General features: G+C 35.4%; 1 protein-coding gene and 1 long non-coding RNA gene across 2 annotated transcripts in view; one reads left to right on the forward strand and one right to left on the reverse strand.

Moving 5' to 3' along the window:
- The window catches only part of LOC143235067 (transmembrane protein 117-like), a 154933-nt gene that overhangs the window by 88948 nt on the left and 51659 nt on the right, over positions 1-14326 (forward strand). The gene's annotated exons all lie outside the window — the stretch shown is intronic.
- Positions 12000-14326, reverse strand: part of LOC143235071 (uncharacterized) — a 110080-nt gene continuing 107753 nt past the window's right edge. The window contains exon 3 of the long non-coding RNA XR_013018912.1: positions 12000-12451. This is a non-coding gene — a long non-coding RNA (uncharacterized LOC143235071). The remainder of the gene's footprint in view (positions 12452-14326) is intronic.

Raw genomic sequence — 14326 nt, forward strand, 5'->3', positions numbered from 1 at the left:
TGTCTCAGGGCTTACAACGCTAGAAACCGGGTTTCGATACCCATGGTGTACATAGCACAGATAGCCCATCGTGTAGTCTTCAAACAAACCTTGAGATATTGAAGTCAGAATAAAAATAAAAACGATGAAACAGAGACGTTATACACGTACCCGAGAACAGTAAAATCCGCCATCACAGACAAATTAAGTACTTGGTTAAACAACTGAATTCAGTGTAATAATTAATGTGTACTCCGAAATTTGCACCAAGGCATAACAATATTCATCTACTGCTTACTCGTGGAACGCGCGTTTTTTCACAACAATTCTCAAACGATACAAGTAATCAAAACGTAAAAACTTTAAGAAGTAAAATTAAAATAATATAAAATGTTCTAATGTAGATTAAAAGAAGGTATGAAGAAGAGCAAATATACAACCACAAAATTTATATTTGTTGAATATAACTACAGCAAACCGTCGCACAAACAACAAAAGTTAAGGGAAAAAATACATCTTCATAATTTAATAAGTTTTCCTACAGCTATGTGAGTTTTTTGCTTCCAGTATCCTAATTTTTTCACTTGAACAGGTTTCTTAGCTTCGACATTTTGGTAAACATGGCTAGTCATAGCCAGGTGGTTAAGGCGTTCGACTCGTAATCCGAGGGTCGCGGGTTCGAAACCCTGTCGTACCCAACATGCTCGCCTCTTCAGCCGTGGGGGCGTTATAATGTGAGGGTTAATTCCACTATTCGTTGGTAAAAGAGTAGCCCAAGAGTTGACGGTGGGTGGTGATAACTATCTGCTTTCCCTCTAGTCTTACACTGCTAAATTAGGGAGGGCTATTGCAGATAGCGCAAGGGCAATATTACTTATTTACGTAGTCACCTATACTGGCTTCGTACTTAAAATACAAACATAATAAGGCAGCGTAAGATAGGCAAGATTATGAAATTTAGCAATGTCAGTACTGCCTGAACCATCACCATCTGTCTAAACATGAACTTATGGCAACATAGCTATCAAAATGTTCCTATGCTATTTGATCTGAACTTACTCCATGTCAACTGAACTCAGAGTTACAATTAGCTGATTGAAATAGTTATCAGAATGAATGCATGAAATACTGTGTTTGGCAGATTATGGCTCACACATTTACACTGGCAAGGCTAATAACTTTGTCATGCACATCTAATGAGCTATATAATATCATCAAGAGTTATAAAAACACCTTCTGGTACATTGGCAGGAAGCAGCAATTTAGACACAACGTCATTTAGTCTTCCAAAGGATCAAGTAGAGTGAGTTAGCCTCAGTAGCATAATTTCATGTAGCAACCTGTAAACGAGCCCTGATTTTTATATTATCGTTAAGTGCCTCATTTATTGGGGGTAGTGAGTTGATTATAGAATCTTTCTAATTATGAGGGCCCGAGCTTTCTTTCGAGAATTAGAGAAAACTGAAAAATTCTTCAATCTCTAAGCAGTAGTGATGAATGCTGCTGGCTAAGAAACAACACTATCAAAGGGCAGTTCAATCACTCCGACATGTGAAGAAGAGTAACCTTTCAGAGAGATTTTATGCCTTCACCATTTCCAATTCATAGTAATTTTCTACTATTTTACATCCAAATAGTAAACGAGCTGCTAGAACATTAGAGAATTTAGTTTCGTGTTCCATGATTGTCGCCCTTATGTGAATTAGACTTTCCTTGGACAGATGACTCCATCATTACGCTCCCAGATGTTCATTGTTATGGTGCATAAAAAGGATAAAGGCATATGTATCATCTGTTATTACTTTCACATGCTTCCCATCCTTACATGCAAGTACACCTTATTGTTCTGCCTCCTTAAATGTTGTAGTCAAGTCTTTCCTTTATCATCACACCACCATGACTCACTTCAAAAGGGTTGTCATTTTTTTCGTTATTTCTAGCTTGTTGTTTCAGATCTGTTGGATGATGATTTATAATTTGTAACAAAGTCTTCACAAAGTAAATTAATCAGCTGTTTTTATGTGTAAAGATTAATATTCCTTGGGAGGGCAGTTTTGATTGCATAATGAGTTGGTATGTCCCACCAGTTTTAGTAGCTCGTTCAAATATTGTGAGATCTTTGATGCTGTACTATTTATATTGATCAAGTACAAAGTAGATATCACTCATTTGTTTCTTGTCACGCAGCTTTTAAAGTTGAAAAAGTTCACTACAATTCTCTCAGTTGAAGAGTGAACTGTCCATAAAAAAGCTGAGTCATCAATCACAGTACAATTCATTCTTTGAGAGGCTCGTTCTGATGAAAGTTCAATCTGCATTTGTTATTTTTCTCATATTCACAGCCACAATTCATGAGATGTTTGTGATGTTAAAATCCTTGGAACGTGCTTGAATTCCAGTCACTTTTGAATATATCAAAGAGGTGTCCTACTTTTGTATGTTTCCTAAATGCAGACATTGTGACAACATACTTATCTATTCTGCTATAGAATCCTTGTGGCCATGACTTCTCAAATTCTTTCATTTGAAATGTGCCAGTGAAGAATGAACCATCCACATTTACTGAAGCAGGGGGATACATTCTTCACCGGTAGTGATGTTGACAGTATTCAATAACATATTATCAAATGGATGAATTGGCATCTCCAGTTTCTCTTGGATTTCATGTTTATCCTCTATGAATTTTTATTTGTCTTCTTCTTTGTGAGTATTATTCACTTTCTCTGCCTTCCTATCACACTTTCTATGAGCGTTAGCTGTGAATATACTCTGAATGTACAAACTTAGAGCCCATGTCTTTAGCGCCTCCTCATTCAGTGTAATCCCTATCATTCGTCTTGGATCATGACCGTACCACACGAATGTTTGAACATATACGTTTTTACAGGTTCCATTCCATAATGCTGTAATATGATGCAAGAGATGTTGTCCCTTGATATATAACTGCTGGACATCCTTTCAAAGCTCAGGTCCTCAGGTAGTGCAGTCCACACCATGCAAATTTGACTACTACCAAATAAGTACAGCATAATAAATTTAACAGCTGTGATGTGTAAGGGCCAACAACCCTTTCTTTCAGTACAAATAAACATCCTCAAAATAAATAAATACAGATTTGACCAGGTAGTTTGCCAAACGCTCTGCTGTTCCACCCCTGGAGACTGATTCAACAAGAAGTCTTGCTAAATTATTGTAATACTTAAGCTAATTTTCTGAAATCATCATCTTAAAAACAACTTCATTCACTAAACACAAAACACAAACATTTTGGGAGAAATTCTTCTACACAATATCTTTGATGCACCGTTGAAAAGTGCTTTCAATAGTTGTGCTAAAGCACTGTCAGTTATAAAAGTGTCCATAACTCCATCAAAACTCATCAGCATATGCATGTCACCAAGCAAAAGGACAACATTTCCAAATTGCTCAAGATATGAGAACAGATTAGAACGGATGCTCACAAGTAAAGACGGTGAATTCCCGTCAAGTATCTGATTCTATCTGTTTATCTTTAGTCAGTGTTTTCATTATTGTGCCAGAATCCATTAGAGACATATCTATGAGAAGTCCACTGCTTTTGTTTTAGTGTTCTTTGATTGTCCTTGTTCCCTGGCAGGTTTGGTGCTGTAGCTATTGTATTCTGGACAATTACCTTAATAATTAATATCCTGCATAAAAGCAAAGTTATTTTCATTTTACTCTTCGCTGTATTTTTGCCGCACGTGCCAGAAAGCATAAAGTTAAAACTGACTTCTTTCCAATATGAAAATGCGTGTATGGTTTCTTAGGACTGATGTGTATAAGAATGTCAAAACTGTCTACAACGACTGAATTGGCATAAGACCAAGGATGGTGTCACGTATATCCTGATGGTTCATGTCAATGTTAGCGGCAGCTGCAGTATATTTTTTAAAGCACAAACTTCTATCATTAGAGCATGTTACTCCAAAATCGTGCAATCTATGTATTATGTGACAATAATCTTTGACACAGATTGCAAGAGTCACTTGCAGAGGGGTTGGACTGTTATTCATCTGAATGGATAGAATGTTTTCCATCAGAAATGTTGGCAGTATCTGATCAGGTTCTTATGAAGTAACAGCCAACGTATTAGCAAGTATCAGTACGATTTTATCTTACAATAACTGTATTTATCTTTAAACAATAATGACGCTGGTCTTGTTTAAGTGCTTTTTAACTCTTTGATTATTTGTTTTGAATCTAACGTCTAATACCATCTCAGCATCATCTCCATCAGTGTCATCCACAGGTTTTAGAAGGGACGGAGCTTTACTTCTAGCTGTGACAATACTATCAATATCAAGAGAGAAGAGTATAGACATATTTTGTGAAAAATGCTCAGATATTCTTTCCAAGAAGTTGCCTCCTTGAAAACTTGGACCCCATCTGCAATATACATGTCATGCAGTTCAAGAGAATTCCAACTTACAGACAAATCACTCGTAAATGTTACCGTAAGAGTTTCAACGGGGCCATCAACATTTTCATTTTAGTTATTATTTGTTAATTTAGATCCACAGTAGACAGGTCGATGACTGATACATTAGACATGCATCAATCTGGCATCTTGTATGTCCTGCATGTAGGTTGCTAACAGAACTTCTCCATCTCAGTCATATTTCATTTGCACACTTTTCCACATTGCTTTTTTCAACGTCTTTTCCTCTTTCACCTGTTCTACATAAGGAAGCAGGCCTTCACCTCCACCGTGGTAGATTTTTGTTTATCTCTGCTTAGGTTACATGATCCCCCACAAAACAAACAATGAGTTGAAAGCTTCGAAAGTGGCATTTCTTCAAATTAAATTTTTCTTCGGAACCTTAGTTTTTCATGACTTGTATAAGTGGGCATTCAGTTCCATTGGCATCGCAGAGTAAAATCATTATTTTCTATCATACTTTGTTTAAGATCTCCATCAAAACAGTTATGAAGTACAGTGAACACCATGGTGACAGTTTTCATGGAGATCTTGGACCCGCTGTTATTATAACATAAGATTCGGACAAACATCGAAACTTTTCATGGAACTAACAACTTTTCATACCTGAAAACAGCTAAGTACAATTGTATACTTGATTGTTATACAAGTTCATTTTGATAAGAACGATAAGATATTAAGATATAAAATTCAAATGTAAAATATGACTTACCCATCCCACCCTTATAGTTTTGACAATTGACCAATTTTAACTGTTCAGAAAGATATTTTAAATATCAATTATGTTTGGTGTGTAATCATAGGTGCTTTCAATTACCGCTTTCTCCTTTATTAATGGACCCAGCATGGCCAGGTGGTTAAGGCACTCGATTCCTAATCCGACGGTCGCAGGTTCGAATTCCTGTCACAAGTTTCAGTCGTGGGTGCGTTATAATGTGACGATCAAGTCCCACTATTCATTGGTAAAAGAGTAGCCCAAGAGTTGGAGGTGGGTGGTGATAACTGCTAAATTAGGGACGGCTAACGCAGATAACCTACGTGTAGCTTTGCGCTAAATAAAAGAAACAAACAAAACAAACAAACCTTTATTAATAAATTTGAGACCATAATTCGCAAATTCCGCAGAACTACTGAGGTGTTTGCGGGTTAAAATCCCGTCGCACCAAACATGGTTGCCCTTTTAGTCGTTGGTGCGTTATAATGTGACGATCGATCCCATTATTCGTTGGTAAAAGAGTAGCCCAAGAGTTGGCGGTGAGGGGTGATAATTAGTTGCCTTCCCTCTAGTCTTACACTGCTAAATTAGGGACGGTTAGCGCAGTTAGACCGCGTGTAGCTTTGCGCGAAATTCAAAACAAAGAAATATTTGGTAAATATAACCCACTAATGTTTTTTTATTAATACACGGAAAAATTGTTATAACTAAGTTATTTTTTATGAATCGTAAGCACTTGTATTTGAATCTAATCGTTCACAATAATGATCTATAAACGCAAATCCTTCTCTCAAACACTAACGCCTCGATACCAAGGATAAGACAAAGAAATTTATCTGAGTTCGGTGAAACTTATAAAGGATGCAGCATACGCTAAGATATGACGATTATCAAACCGAACAAACATTATGGCTGGCCACGTCATCAGCAGAAATTCCATGGTGAATGACAATATTTCTTGTGTAACTGATGGGTCACCTATGAGAACCTTATTCTTTTTCGCCCGTCTTTGCACCCGTTTTACAGATCAGAGTAATAGATTTCTCAGTACATAGTTCCAATTTCTGCTAACCGAGACTGGAACTTTGCAACTCACTACCAAACATCGTTATTTCTTCAGTTACCATGCAAAGTTCCGAGATGTTTGACGCGCAACCCGTGTAGTCGTTGTGGATGCGATCACGATGATATTTTTGAAGCCCTTTTTGGGGCAAATCCATTTATAAAGCCTAAAGACTCAGGGACGTTACTCAAAAATAGGTTTGATGCTGACAGGAAGAATCTTGATGGTAGTCTCACACTTCCGCCAGCTCAGAAGACCAAGAGCAGTTTCTGACGTCAAACAGACAATGATGCGCATGATTTAATTTTTTTTTAAAAAGAAATAATCGATTAATATATGTGACGATTGTCGCCTCTTTAAAACCCTTGTCATTCTTTGACTGCTCATAAGACTCGATTGGAATATGTTACTATCATGTGGTGTGTTATAATGTTACGGTCAATCCCACTATTCTTTGGCGGTGGGTGATAATAGCTATCTGCCTTCCCTCTAGTCTTACACTGCTAAATTAGGGATGGCTAGCGCAGATAGCCCTCTTGTAGCTTTGCTCGAAATTAAAACAAATCGAGCCAAATCATGAATAAAGTAATTTGTAGCATACAAGTATTAATAATAATATGTAAAAAAATGTAAAAATTAATTTGTCTCATATGAAACTAAGCAACTGAAAGATATTATTAGTACGACGCTTTTCATAAAATTGTCTTGTCACAAGCATAATATGTAAACTTAAATGTATAAAAAAAGTCAAATTTACCTATAGTTTCAATTTCGTATGTGTGTGTATGTTTGTTTTGTTTCTTTTTATAGCAAATTTGCATCGGGCTATGTGTTATGTTCACTGAGAGAAATCGAACCGCTGTTTTCAGCATTGTAAATTTGAAAACTTATCAACGCCTAATCAAAGAACCTTTCAGTTTTTAAAACACACTGTACTACTTACAGTGGATAGATTCAGAATAATACCACCCAAGTGCATTGCGTTTTTAACATAATAAGTATTGGGGTATTTTCTCCACCACTGAAGGAAAAATTTGCCTTTTTGAAAAAAAGGATGAAAATGAAAGTTTATGAATAATCAAAAGGACAACTAATTTATAGTTTGGACTGGAACTAGTTTACACTGTGCTAATATGTTTTGATGTAACATTTGTAGAAAAAAACTTGCTAAACCTATATTTATTGAATCATAATTTCATTAAAGGCTGTAAGAAAGATGCCCATTTTTATAAATTGTGTTTCCGCATATATTGATATTTTGTTTGCAAAGATCATTCAGTGTGATTAGTAAATTTAAACACAAAATAAACTCCCACATACATAGAGCAAATGTACATAGTAAGAAAACACGTTCGCACGTGCACTTATGTTTTTTACAGAATGTGTTTTTTTGTATACTAGAAGTAAAGCAGATATGTTGTAACTGTGGACGAAATAAAAGAATTAAATAAAGCTCAGTTACTTTTCAATCATCTTAGTTGATTTATATGCAAAAACGGTTCGTTTGGGCTGAGAAAACACTTTACATAGAAGAGCGAACACAATAATCAGTGATGATGTTTTCTCAGCCCAAACGAGCCGTTTTTGCATACAAATTTCTCAACAAGTGGGTTTCTCGTCATCACTGATCACATCTTAGTTGATGAAACTTATCCAAGAAATGAGTTTGATTCTTTAGTATTGTGATAATTTACAAATTCCTGAAAAATTTCTTAGCTTTTACGTCGCTGATGAACTGATGCAGCATCATTGGTAATATATATTCTAGAGGAGTTAAAGGACAAAGGAATTGATGTCATGAACCTGATTGGTCAAAGATATGAGGACATCGTTGTCCCGAGCGGCAAGTCCCTGGGGATAAACAAAAAAAAAAAGAAAATTCCTACCTCAAGCCATTCAGATTCGTTGTTTTTCTTATTGTAGAAAATGTGAAATTTGTTACCTCAGTAGTTGACTGTTTCTCAATGCTTTAGACTTGCTACATTTTTTTACGTGGTTCTAATGTTCGCGCACAATGGATTGCTTTCCAAGAAAGGATAGGCACCTAAATGAAAAGCCTTTAGAATTTAAAACAATGTCGAAAACACGATTGTTTTGCCAGGTGAATGCTATTAAGTCTAATTGTAATAAGCTTTGACTGTTTTATTAAATTTCCATGACATGCTGCTATAAAGACATCAATCGAGACGTTCGTTAAATACCCGATCAATTTTGACACTATTATGCTGTATGCTGTTACAATTACATCTTACGTGAAGCTAAAGAGCCATGAGATGTGTTGCAAAGTTTCAAGTTTGATTACTGGAAAGCAGCAGATCTCACTGAGAGTCTTCCAGCAGTTACAAACCTAGAGATGGGACGAGAAAGCTCCACATTATTTTCAGCGTTTTTGTGACAGCGATACCAGAAATTATTCGAAATGTTGCCGTCGAAGTCAGTTTCAGAGCTCCACGTCCCCAAACGTGAACGACTTTGTAGTTCTAATTACTCTTGGAAAGCAGGACACCATACGAAATTCATCTGATACGAAACGAAGCGTCTTGATTCCTACCATTAATAGTATTCTAGGAGATCTAAACAGACGATTCAGTGGGGAAATCTCCCAAGTCCGTTACTAAATTTCCAAATAGAAAGTTAACGTTGGTTTAAAGACGGAGAGGAGGATCGTTCTGATTGGTGACTTGTTAAGTTCATGCTTTTTAAAGGGGCTTCTTATTCCTATCCCTCAAAAAGTTGCTAGAATGGTCAAAAACCTTTTGTTCCTTTCCAAGTTCTGCGTGTACTTTGAAACTTCAAAATTCAATACGAAGTACTTTTTAAAGCTATCGTTGCTTCAGTGTATTTTATCATTCTACAATATGAGGGAAATAACTAGTCCCTTTAAATTACACGTGAGTATAAGATGTCTTGTTTTGTGTCCTCCTATTCCACATTTCTCTGCTGGCAACGTCAATTCCCACCACTGAAAGTTACTTTAAAAATTCCTTGCCCTAAAGCGACAGAGAAAAGAAACCAAATTAACCTTCTTAATTAATTTTTGATTGGTAATTAGTATAATCCATTCAACATGTGTTCAACTGAGCTCTTTTTTTCTGAATTTTTCAAAATATTATTTTTCTAAATTCTACAAAATATTATTATGTTTAAAAAAATTTAGCTACAATATACAAAAAACTACGGGTCTTAAAATATAAGGTATGTTCGGTTGATTATTGCTTATATCGTTAAATTAACCGAAAATATTCATATGGCTACTTTCGAAATCTTCCTTAGAATCCGCATCTAAGAAAGAAATCGGTTGGGAATTTTACTAAAGTCTTTCTTTCTACCAGAAAAAGTAACAAATGTAAGTTGTTTCAGCGGTGTAGAAAGTAGAAAAATGTACAATAGAGTAGTATAAGCAGATATCAAGGGAATTTCCACTATGTGGAATAAAGATAATATAAAGGAAAACGAAAGAGTTCGCGCTTCACCGTACTTCCCTGCAGGCAGAGCTACATAACCAATTACAGCGTGAGATGTGATCAATACTTGGGCTTCTGACTAACATAGGCATGGAACTGTGCAAATGAAAATCAATCTCAACCAAAACCTAGAAAACGTGCAGAAAAAACAAACCAAATGTGCATATTTATATCTATAAAATCCCTGGGATCAAAGAAAGGTAGGTTGGGAGCTTAATTTTCTGTAGCGTCGAGAAAAAACCCTGAAGGTTTGAATTTTAATCAATTTATACCAAACGCTGTTAGTACTCGTGTATTTAAAGAGTCATATGTTGTACCTGTCGTAGCTTCAACTCTCATACTTTGAGCCATTCACAAACGTTACTATAACACATGAATTTTTCTATTTTAGAGAGGAAAGGTTTTCTTTTATGGCTAAGATTTATAGTTATAGTTATAAATCTCATGCTTTGAGCCATTCACAAACGTTACTATAACACATGAATTTCGCCCTATTAGAGAGAAAGGAAAGGTTCTCGTTGGTGGCTAAGATTTAAGCTTAGCACTTACAGGTAGCTATAACTCTCATGCTATGAGCCATATACAAGTGTTACTATGACACTCGTGCTTTGAATGACATATACATCATGGAAAATGTTCCTATGACTCCCGTGCTTTAAATCATATACATTATATTAAATGTTACTATGACTCCCGTGATTTGAATCACATTAATTATAACAAATATTACTCTCACGCTTTGAATCATATACATCATAACTGACGTTACTATGACTCCCGTGCTTTGAATGATATACATCATGGAAAATGTTCCTATGACTCCCGTGCTTTAAATCATATATATTATATTAAATGTTACTATGACTCCCGTGTTTTGAATCACATTAATTATAACAAATATTACTCTCACGCTTTGAATCATATACATCATAACTGACGTTACTATGACTCCCGTGCTTTGAATGATATACATCATGGAAAATGTTCCTATGACTCCCGTGCTTTAAATCATATATATTATATTAAATGTTACTATGACTCCCGTGCTTTGAATGATATACATCATGGAAAATGTTCCTATGACTCCCGTGCTTTAAATCATATATATTATATTAAATGTTACTATGACTCCCGTGTTTTGAATCACATTAATTATAACAAATATTACTCTCACGCTTTGAATCATATACATCATAACTGACGTTACTATGACTCCCGTGCTTTGAATTATATGTACATTTCAGTTTTTACCTCTACTGTAGTCATATCTAACAGAAACACTCACCAAGTGTCTCAAAACGTTCCGCATTTTATTTGTTGTTCTGAAAACGTAAAATTTTGTTACAACAGTTGCAATCGTTGGTCTTTTGTTCGTTTTATTCTAGCGTAAAAGAGACTCAGTTGAAAATAATACACACAGCTTATTATAAGTGCGAAGTCCAGAGCTTGTTAAATAGGAAAATATTGTATTTTTTCTGACTATATTTATTTGTTTAAGATATTCGGGCAAAGCTACACAAGAGTTATCTGCATTACTAATTCCTAATTATAAATTAATAAACTAGAAAGAAGTTAATAAACAGCAACAACTGCCAACTCTTGGGATATTCTGATCAAGTATTAGGATTTCACTGCCATAAATCAGTAGGCCACGCCCTGTGCTTTTCTGATGATCCAGTGTACTCTTATCATCGTAGTTTTCAGTTTTCTTGTGTATTAATCTACAACATTAACAAATTCTGGTTAGATTTTATACAGGTGTGGTTTATTAATGTATTATGTAGTTCTTAATTATGTTCAATATAATCATATTACTTTTAATCAGGTGCTTTCAGTAATATTTGTAAACGTAAGAAAGTGTTTTCCATTTATTTAATCTTTGTTTTTTAAAGTTAAACAAAACTTGTAAGTTGAAATTTGTTTGTTTTTGAAACTTGATCAAAGTGTGGTTTAGCAGTTAGTCTGCCAGGCTAGTACTCAAAAGGTCAAGGTTCGGCCACTTATCTCTTGTTGAATACGCTACAATGGTTTAACTGTGGACTCGGTATAACCATGACAGCCAATCCCGATTCTCGGTGAATGGCGATTAGAGCTGTTGAATGGTTTTTATCCTTTTTACCAAAGGATCTAAATTAGGGATGACTATGACTGAATTATAAGGGCCTCTGTCTTGCCCATCAAGCTCACATTAAAAATATCGAGATGTTTATTCATTATAAAATACGCAGTTAAAACAGCTGTCGCTTTGAATGTTTGTTAAAACAAGACAAAGAACTTAGTACGTTGATTATTTGTGGTTTAATTATTTTGCAATGCAAAAACAAGCATTAAAGACTTACATTAAGTTTTGAATGAATAAACTTCAGAACTGGAAACTGAAATCGTTTATAAATAAGTGATAAAAAACAATAAATTACAAAGGTTTTTTCTTTAATTATGGTGTATAATTACACATATCCAGAGTAAACTTCTACCAGTACTACCTGGAAGTCGGTACCAGTTATTTTAGGAATTCCAGTTTGAATATGTGTTTTATTGTAAGCCATTACTGAATTATATTCTTCCTTCTTGTTTGCATTTTTAACAGTATAATTTTAACAGTTTTTTTCGGTTTCTTATTAAAAACAAAGAGCTTTCTGTCCTGTGCTCACTGTGAGTATCAAAACCAAATGTTTAGCGTTTTAAACTCTCAGAGTTTCAGCTGAACCACGGGGGAAGGGAAGTTGATAACTGCTGAAAACCTTTCTACTCTTGCACCATCAGGCCGGGTCCTAGAAAAGACGAATATCTCCACTTATTTAAGGATAATTTTTCCAGTGCGTCTGAAAAGATACAGTGTTAATTTTGCTCGTTTTATAATAACTTTTTAAATATAAATTTGTATAATTGAGATGCAATACATATTTCTTTTCTTGCGTAAGGCCTGTCCACATAAACTGTTTGTCCATATTTAAAGGGATAAGCGTGGTCCAGTAGTTAGCATGCCCAGCTGTGAAAACAAAGGGTAAATTTCACGTCTCGTTAACTTAAAAAGTTACACCACGCACTTTATAGCCCTGATTACATGATAAGGTGAGGATCAGATCGAACAGAGTAGCCCACAGATGGCGATGGATTATGTTGACTAGTTCCTTTCCCTCTAGCCTATCAATTCAAAATTAGACTTCAAGTGCAGATAACCAAAACAAACACACAAGCCATATATAAAAAAATAATTTTTACAGAGTTTCGTTTCTTTATTTATCTTAATACAGCTACATTACTGGCTTATTGTTGGACGTATCTAACCCCGAGTTTTAGCATTATAAGCCCTCAAGCTTTCCCCTGAGGGACGAGGACTTTTACGGAGAAGAGTAAAACACAATATATTGACCTTTGTTTGATTCAATGACTCTCGCCAAGTAAGCATTATCACGTGACTGAAAAGATTATAGTGACTACAAACAAAGGAAGCTTATCCTTTGACCTAAAAAATGAAAATTTTCAAAAAGATTCATGATCGGGTGAAAAACATTCACCTTTTACAAGGATCTCGGATCAGCCCCTGATGACTGTTGATTTGAATTTCGCGCAAAACTACACGAGGGCTATCTGCGCTAACCGTCCCTAATTTAGCAGTGTAAGACTAGAGAGAAGGCAGCTACTTATCACCTTACACCGCCAACACTTGGGTTACTTTTTTAATACTGACTAGTGAGATTGGCCGTCACATTATAAGGCCCCCCACCGCTGAAAGGGCGAGCATATTTGGTACGACAGGGATTCGAACCCGCGATCATCATATTACGCGTCGAGTACCTTAACCACCTGGTCATGCCGGGCTGACTGTTGATTTATTATAATCTACTTACGAAAGAAAAAACAGCAGCCAAATGAAATAACATTTTCGTAAGTTGTTCATAATCCACGTACTTCCACTTAGGTTGTTTGGTTGAAGAGCTGGAAAATGAAACGAATGCGAAAATATGCATAAGGTTTATTTATAAAGCTTAAATAAATTACACTTAAATTCATGGTGTGTTCCCTTCATGTATTATAGATATTCTTCAAATAGAATAAGTCAGTAAAATCAGGTTAACCGTATAATCCTCTTTCGTATTTAGCCAGCACTGGTTCGGCGCTGTCTATACACAAATACTCGAAAATTAATAAACACTGTTCAGTAAACTCATTCCAACTATACCGTCCAGTCTTATCAGCACACCAGTACCTCCATTGCATAAAAATTCTACAGCTATTCAAACAAGTTATTTTGTGTATTCTTATTAATTCGCTGTCTGCTGTTTCTATAAAATATTTGTTAACAACATACTAATAGAGACAAACAGCTAATGTAACCTACATTTTCTATCCTTGTTCACTAAACGGCTATACAGATTTCTCTCCTTTTCGGTTAAGGTCTCTAAAATTATTGATGGTTTATGCCGCACACCCATGTGAAAATGGAGAACAAAGCTTTGATTCCTACTTGAAGTTAAATGCTTAATCAATCTCCGAGAAATTGTTTCATCACAGCGATAAATTTTTTTTAATTACTTTTCACTGTGTTTTAATATATTGTCACCATACGTGTGTGCGCGTAAAGTAATGGAATAAGTTTTAAAGCACCTCAAGCAGAATTAAAATAGAGCAAGTTAACAAAAGCT

This window comes from Tachypleus tridentatus, chromosome 12 (genome assembly GCF_004210375.1).
Source record: "Tachypleus tridentatus isolate NWPU-2018 chromosome 12, ASM421037v1, whole genome shotgun sequence".
Classification (NCBI taxonomy): Eukaryota; Metazoa; Arthropoda; class Merostomata; order Xiphosura; family Limulidae; genus Tachypleus; species Tachypleus tridentatus.